Source organism: Lissotriton helveticus, chromosome 11, assembly GCF_964261635.1.
Source record: "Lissotriton helveticus chromosome 11, aLisHel1.1, whole genome shotgun sequence".
NCBI classification, from domain to species: domain Eukaryota; kingdom Metazoa; phylum Chordata; class Amphibia; order Caudata; family Salamandridae; genus Lissotriton; species Lissotriton helveticus.
This window is the reverse complement of record NC_136072.1, coordinates 612,046,593-612,055,488: the sequence shown is the minus strand read 5'-3', so window position 1 is coordinate 612,055,488 and position 8,896 is coordinate 612,046,593.

The following is an 8,896-nucleotide window of genomic DNA, read 5'->3' as shown; positions in this document are numbered from 1 at the left end:
TGCGCTGGCTGGTGTACTTGCAGTTTCGGCAGGTGACGGGACCGTGGTTGAGCTTCGGGTAGCCTGGAAGCAGGCGGAGGGTCGGCCGGCTTTGAGTGCGTGTAACGTGTTGGAGTCGTAGCGGCGCCGGGTGTCGTGACGTTTGAGGGGGCCAGGGGGTCGGGTGCTTGGCACGGTCCAGGAACCGACGGGTGCAGACGGGCTTGCCTTGGGCGCGCCTTCGGCACGCCAGCGGCGCTACCGCACAGCAGTCGCTATTATGTAGGGGAGGGGGTGGGAGTAGAGGTGGAGGCGGGAGTGGGGCTGGTTCTGAGGGTTACAGGGTCACCCCATCACGCCTCCATCTGAGGAAGGCGTGATGGAGGATTCCTATGCGAACACGAGAAGGAGATAGACACGGATAGCGGGTGTGTACAAGGAAACAAATCAAGGACATCACGCTTTCCTCATCCCACCTCCTGTATAACTAACGAATACAGAGATCGAAGGAAATTGCAGACATTGCCTGAGTCGTCTGACCAGCAGTTCTACTCAAACAGGACCAAATTGAGTCAAGGTCCACATAAGGCTGTCCTACATTACTACAGTCCTGATGAAGACCCGCTGCTGATGCGCAAAATTAGCGCATCCTTCCCAGGGTCGAAACATCGACGCATTCCCTTCCTACACGAACCAACTATTAAAAATCCTCTAGGACCCAAGAATAGATCGATGCACCTATGGGATTATTGTATATATAGTTGTCGTCGTTTATAAGTCGATGAAGTGACAATTTTATATGTTGTTTTAATGGTGTAACAGTTTGGCACAGATTTCACGTGTCTTGTATGTTTAATGTTTTATAAATGGACAGCAATATGAATGTCTTGATTCGAATATAAAGAATATGAAAGTGTATGAGTAAAACTTCACTTAAAACTTTTTTGGTCAGTGTGTTTAAATGTACAAGTGTGTTTAAATGTACTGGTATAGATACCATTGTCTTTGTATCCTCATCAGGGACGAAGTGTATGAATAATGTAATTGGAATACTACATAACTGTGTATTTCTGTCCAACAGAATCATTATTATTTACTATATTACCCACCCAGGTTCTGAGGGTTACAGGGTCACCCCATTACATGTAATGGTTTTAAATAATCAAGTCATCAAACCTAAAAGTGACTGTGACAGCCATAAGCTACTGAGTTGGTAAAGGGGGCCCGGAAAATCCCTGTGGAGGTTTTAACTTGGAGGAAGCTTTGAATAGGCTACATACAGGATTGGTGAACGGAGGGCGTGTAACGAAGAAAGGAGCTAAAAGATGGCCCCAGCCAAAGCAAGAGCCCGTAAGGCTCCAAAAAATGGGAAAGAGAATGAAATGAACGTTCAAGCGGTAGGCGAAGTGAGCAGTGTCTGTAAACCAAAGGGGGTGACATGCGAGCCAACTGTAAAGAAAAAACTAGCATCAAGAAATACCCAATCCTTGAAGTTAACTCAGCAGTCAGCAAAATCAGCAAAATCAAAAATAACAAATTGTGGCTCGTCAGTGTCCAACTCAATTAAAGACTTTTGGGAAGACATTTTAAGGGGAAGGATATGACGGAAAAGGAGACAAGTGCCGTGGTACATCAAATTTGGGAGTCCATAGGCGTGGTGGAGCTAGACTCTTCAACTCAGACCAGCTTTTATATCTCTGGAGTTTCCTTGAAACCTCAGCTGTCCTCCTCACCAAGATTGTTTCAGCAGTCACTTGAGCACGAAACTGAGAGCGAGGGCGAAGATGAAACTCTAAGCAGCAAAGATCTGACTAATAAAGGCAAAGATGGGACAATTGCCCAAACTAAGGAGAAGGCTGGCGCAGAGTGCTCTCTTGGTATGGGAGTGAATTATTGCACTCACCACTGCATGGACTGGAGGTCACAGGAGCCTCGAGCACTTCCATGCTTGAGGTTATGTGGATCCTCCAAAAAACTCTTCAAGGCTTATTGGAGGTATCGGTAGTAAATAATGACATTTTAAAAACACAAGGGGAGCAGTTAAAGCTATTTTCGGAGAGTTGACACAAATTAAAGGATTAATGCCAGCGTTAGTTAGACCGGTTGGTGAAGAACATGACGGAGTAGGTGGCATAGAGGAAGAGGAAGTTGTATTTAGGGCTCCGAACCTACAGAAAGAGGAACCAAGTGTTTATATATCTCGAAGGCCTATGATTGTGAGAAAATGGGGCGAAAGAAGATATAATACGAGGGGCTTCCCGAGGCCTAGGGCGGAGGTGGTCGCCCCAAGAAATAGACAGCAGGTAAAACAACTGGAAAGGAAGGAGAGAAGAGGGAAAGTAGACGCAAAGAGCAAAGGGGAATAAGGCAAAGCCCCTAGCCGAACAAAAAGAATACTGGAATCTGCAAGAGAGAAAAAAGAATAGCAAAAGTAACTTGGTATCAACATCGAAAGGAAAGGAGGGGAAAGACATAGAAAAGAGGATAACTGCCCAGTTGGGAGCTAGAAACACTAGGTGTAATAAGGCCCTTATGGAAAAAGATAAAGGAGTCGTTTTATCAAGGAGAAAAGAAGCTGGGTTATCGGGGGGCACCAATGGTGCAAGGCAAGAATATACTCCGGACCTATGGCTTTTCCTAGAACCTGCCAAACAGGGGAAAGGCGGGAAAAAAGTTAGGAAATTAAAGCCATTAAATCGTTCACAGCTCCTTTACTCCTTGTCAAAATGTGTAAGCCTCTGCAGCATTGGCACAGAGGACCTGAGAGAAGTAGGGGTCATTATGAGTAGTAAAGGGGGCGAAGTAACTATGGTTCTCTTTTATTCTGCCTTGGTAAAAGCCGCACTGGAAAATTGAAAAAATGAGCTGCAAAAGGAGGGGATTAGACTGTTAAGAAGAGAGGAAACCCAGGGGCAGCACTTCCTTACGAACCATGCAGGTTTAGGGTTAAAAGCAAATTACCACCAATGGATTTATTTTACAATCTCATAGACAGCGTAGGGGATCTCTATTGAAAAGAATTTCAGATCCTAACTGTAGGCATCAGTTGCTGTATTATATTCAAATGTCCAATTATTCAGGACAGAGCAGAAGTCACAGTAAAAGGCTACCACACTAGCCAAAAAATAAAGATAAAAAGAGGCAACACAAGGAAATTATGTATCAAAATTGTTATTATTTTGAAGCAGTTATAAGGGTTCTTCATCAGTAGTTAGAGTAAAACATAATAAACAATTCTAATGTACAAGGAATACATTAATTTGTCCAACAGTACAGTAGCATACGTCCAAACTGTTCAATATGGTGCAATGACTACTACTGGATTTGAGGTAAGTCACTGAACGCAAGATGTCAGTAGTGGCAGAAGTGGACGTGAAGGTCGACGTTTCGGTCTTAACAAGATAAATCACAAGACCATCATCAGGACGAATTGTTAAATATGTGCCGATGACCCCTAGAAAGTAACATAATTTGTCAATCAATGATAATGTTCATTCTGTGTTGCAACATAATTCACAAAGTAAACATTTATTTATTATACTAATTTCATTTTCACATGTAGTTAAAACAAAAGAAACAAATGGCGCTAATGCTATTGATAAGGACGGTGTGGCGTCCAAGTAGTTTCACACTTGAGACAAAGGTATTTCTGAACAGCATTTCAGTTTACAATTTAACAGTGAAAGCTATTACTCTGTGATATCCATGCGTTATTGAGGATATCTACGAATATACAATCGTTCTATATGATACAATATAGTATAGTATCCATTTAATTCTAAAGTAGGAACAAAGGGGTCTCTACAGCGTTTCTATGGCTGATCATACATACTTGAGCTCGAGGGCCTGCTTTAACCAACTGTCACGATTAGGAGGTTTCGTTTGTAGCAGGTTCTCACTATAAAAAGCAATGTAGCAATCAGGGTCTGATCTCATATCAAAAGACACTTGGCCGAAACAGCAATATATGGCCAGAGCATTGATTACCTGAAAGGCTTTAGTGGAATTTCAGGGTCGAATTACTTGGTCTTTAAATCACCGTTATACTCATGAGATATCTTAGAGGTATCTGTGGATGTAAACAGCATGACTTACTGCCCGTCTATAGTCACAGCAAGAAAATTCACAAGCAGCTGTAACATTATCAGATCGTTAGTCTACCAAGACATTATATGTCGAGGGAAATATACTAATCCGTACGCTTACTCTGTGAAAAGGTCGGTGTCAACTTTGAGTTAAGTCACCCAACCTCTTAGGAACAATGGTAAAGCCTAAGTGTTACACACTTTATCATAACGAATATGTGGTTGTTTATATCAAATAGAATCCACTCGTTCACTAGTAACATGGACACATAATAGATATGAACCACACTACTACATTGATATTATGCATTATGATGCGAAACAATATCGCTAGTGCTGCGCGAGGTTTTTACGGTTCGAAAAAAGCTCTGTGCAATAGCATTTCTTCTGACATTAAAATTAAAAACGCCAGCATAAGTAAGCACAGATCATGTCAGATGAGCGGTGACTCTATCAGTAAGTCTAGACAGCCGCCCGAATGTACAAACCGATTTTTTGTCGGCAGGCGGGATCGAAAATTACATGCCGGCAATAGCTAGGTGCAAGTACTTACTAGTTTGTCTGTTTGTCAAAGTCGAAAGAGACGTGCTTCAACCGGCATTTTCTGATTGGTTGGCTACGTCATGTGACCTTTCAATGAATATGAGTAGCGTTTAAGGTCAACGCCATCTTGGGTGTATCGTCGAAACAAAAGTCGACATAATGCCAAAGATTAAATATCTCTAGTCATGCAAGGTTCTTAGCAGACCATTGTTATTATGACGATGACCCGTCAAGTGATCGATATCTATTGAATAACTAAACGATCATTACAACTCTCTTGAGATCATCTTTGTCACGGAGATTTTCCCAGTTTTGGATTGGTTGGCTGAATCATGTGACCTGTCAAAAATGTGAATAGCGTTATGGTAGATGCCATGTTGGGTGTATGAAAAAATATGATAATAGATTCTGGAAGGGTTTATTAAATCAATGATACATGGTTCGATATCTAACGAATACTAAATGCATCATCCATTGTAACACGGCATCTTTGTGATTGAAGTCAAAGACGCCAGCCATTGCAGTGGTTCCTAGGTCAAGCGCAGATCCGTAATCGGGATGTCCTAAATGGTATTACACTGCACAATTACATGTTTACACATGGAAACGCCATTATGTCTAAAAATTGGTATATTGCGGTAAGTTCTTTCGACACTTAATATATATCACATTTGTACAACTCACATTTGTAGGTTCTGTCACCTCCTGGGGCGCGCACATTCTACTACAGCAATCTTTCAAGTAATAATGTCATCCTATTAGCGTCAATGATCGACAAATATCCTTACATATGATTGTTCAAAACTAGTGATAAAGACATAACTAGGTCATTTTATTCTAGCATATATATTCAGCAATCGGCATATGCATCAACGGAATGGCAAAACAATGATCAGTCACATATAAACACGAATATTTCACATCTGGCATTGTTTTTGCTGAAAGGCTATATGTAGACCTTGTCATTGAAATAGGACATTAGTACCTCAATAGTTAGTGATGTTGAAAACAACCATATTAATGAAATCAATCAGATATGGTAGCCTAATTCAGGCATGCTAATGTATGCCATTCAGTAGAGGAATTCATTCCATTTTTGATGCTGTTTGCTGATTCTATCCACCTATTTTCCTTTATTGTCAAAACTTTATCAGTGTTTTTTTGTCTTATGGTGGGTTTGACTACCTCCAAGACCCACCATTTCATGTCTTTTTCAGTGTGCTTAAATTCCACATAGTGGTCAACAAGGGGGGCATTCTCCACCTTACATCTGATCCTGGATTGGTGTTGCAGAATCCTCTGCTTCACCACCTGTGTAGTCTTCCCTATATATAATAGGTTACACGGGCACTGAATACAGTACACCACATTGTGGGTTCTGCAGTTAGAGAAGTGACTCATTTGAATTTTTCTTCCATTGATTACAGTGTCTTTCATATTTGAAGTTGAGCCACACGCAGCACAGTTGTTGCATTTATAGTGGCCAGTGATGGGTACAAGTTGTCTCATATTATCTACAAGGTTGGACTCTTGATTCTCATATGTATGGACTAACCTGTCTCTCAAATTTGGGCCACGTTTGAAAGCAAAGAGTGTTTTTTCTCTGAGTTCAGGAAGACCTGATAGCAATGGCCATTGCTTATTAATTATTTTCTTCAGTTGATTACTAATTGTGCCATATGTTGTAACACAGACCAGAGGGTTCTTATCCTGTTTGGGTTTACTGTCAAGAAGTGACTCACGGTTGTTGTACCAAGCTTGTTTAAGGGAGGCTTTTAATAGTTTGTTTGGATAGCCTCTACCACTTAGTTTATATTTAAGGATTCGTGCTTCCCTGAAATAGTCTGTACGTTTGTAACAATTCCTCCGTAATCGAAGGAATTGGCCAAAAGGCACTAGCTCTCGCAACGCTTTGGGATGATGGCTGTTAAACTTCAGGAGAGTATTCCTTGCAGTGGGCTTGGTGTATAGTGTTGTGTAGAGCGTATTTTAATCTCCCACTTTAATGGTGATATCCAGAAAGTTCATTTCACTGTTTTTACTCTCCAAGGTAAACTTAAGGTTGTTGTTCCTACCATTAAGCCAGTCATGAAATTCAGAGAGTAGATCATTGCTACCTCTCCAGATTAAGAAGATATCATCAATGTATCTTAGCCAACAAGAAATGTTGGCCAAGTACGGGTTGAGATGATGGTAACTGTACTTTTTTTGCGAAGTCAGAAACATAGATATTTGCTATATCTGGGGCGTAGACTGCCCCCATAGCAACTCCTTTCAGTTGCTGATAGTAGCTTTTTTCAAAAAGGAAGAAATTCTCACAGAGAGAGATACGTATGCAATCAATTATAAAGTCTGTGGGTACATCGTGTGGTCTAGTACGCAACTCTAGTAAATCCCTAATTATTTGTAGGACATCTTTTTGTGGGATATTGGTATAGAGACTTTCTATATCCATCGAAACCAGGAGTTCCTCATCTGGATTGAAATGGTGGTTATCAAGTCTGTTAATTACAGAGGTGGTGTCTCTAATGTATGTTTCTGAATCAACCACAGAGGGTCTTATGAAGAAGTCCGAATATTGCGCAAAGGGCTGAAGAATGGAATTGCAGCCTGAAACTATAGCCCTCCCTGGTGGTTCTGTGGCATGTTTATGCACTTTAGGGAGAATATAGATAGCTGGCACCATCGGCGATTTATTTATAAGAAAAAGTGCCTCCTTATCACTAAGCCAGCCACCTGCATGTCCTTTTTGGCTCAAAGATAGGATTTCTGACTCAAGCCTAGAAGTGGGGATACTGGGAAGTTGTTTGTAGTTACTAACCACTGAAAGTTGTTTAAGCATCTCATTCCTATATGCTTCTCTGTCCCATAGAACTATTCCCCCGCCCTTATCAGCTGGTTTAAAAAGGGTGTCGGTGAGGGACTCAAGATTTTTAAGAGCAAGTTGTTCTGCTTTGCTCAAATTGTTTCTGATAAATGGAAGATGTCCAAACAGATTTTCTGTCTCCTTAAGGACAGCATTCTCAAATGTTATAATGTCCTTTGATACCATGTTGTTCAATGGAAAAAATGTTGAGGGGGGATGTAGACCTGTTACATTCCGCTCTGATCTTATTGGTTTCTCGTGAAAGAAATTCCTCAGTCGAATAGTTCTAAAGAATTTATAGAGTTCTAGTTTGGTTTGGAACTGACTATTTCTGTTAGTAGGAACAAACGAAAGTCCTGAGGAAAGGATCGCTATTTCAGATTCTGTAAGAGTGTGATTGGAGATATTAAAGATGGGAATTGTTATATCTACATTCACCACTCGTAATATTGATTGCGGGTCTGTCGCTGGCCCGGAGTGTATTGATTCCGGAACCATCCTCTTTTCGCCCCTCTGGTCTTCCGAGGTCGACCCGTTCCCCTCCTGTCCTGTTCTAAAAAATACTGTCGGGAGGTAGATGGTTGTTGATCAAAATTGGGTCTATACTGACCGCCAGTTGTTTGTTCACCGTCAGTATCTGATCCTGTATCTGAAAAGGTTATTCTTTTCTGTTGTTGTTGATTTGGCCCTTGTGGTCCACTCTGATTTTGATAGAAATATTTTTGTAAATATGGATATGTTTTATCCTTATTATATCTGCGAATATCTTTCTGTAGTTTATCAGTGTTTTTTAGCGGCGTTAAACTCTTCAAAATCCTTTACTGTCTGAGCAATTTTATCCAGAAGGGTTTTAGCACTGGTAATATTGCTGTCTGAATTGATTTTATTTTCAAGTGCCTCTATTTCTTTAAGGATTAGTTTGGCCTGTTTAATTGCGGTTTCGATGCTTAGCACCATCCAGGTGCAAGAGCATTCATTAGCAGCAAAACTAAACCCTAACTTAGAGTCATCATCTTCAATGAAGATGATGGGGATGTTCCTAATCTGAAGCCCTGTGGGTATTATGTTTGCATTGAGGCAATCGGTAAGAAATTTGGCATGAAGCTCCAATCTTATAAGCTTTTTCTTAAGCCTCTCCAATTGGTTAAGATCTGATTCGTATGGTAAATGTGCTGATGCACCCCTGTTGCCTAGGAGAGAAGGACCAGAGGCTACCTTAAGGATATATTCATTAGGGGTGGGCAGAAAACTCCGCTCTGACAGCATAGTGGATGAAGCCAGCCACACCTGCTCCCCGGGCCGCCAGTTCCACCTTCCGAACCCTAGCCAGGCCGGGGAGAGCCTCCCCGGGCCCCGGTGGAGCCCCGTCCCCAGCGCTCGGACCCTCTGCTGGCTTGCAGGACGGGGGGGCTCGCGCACCCCG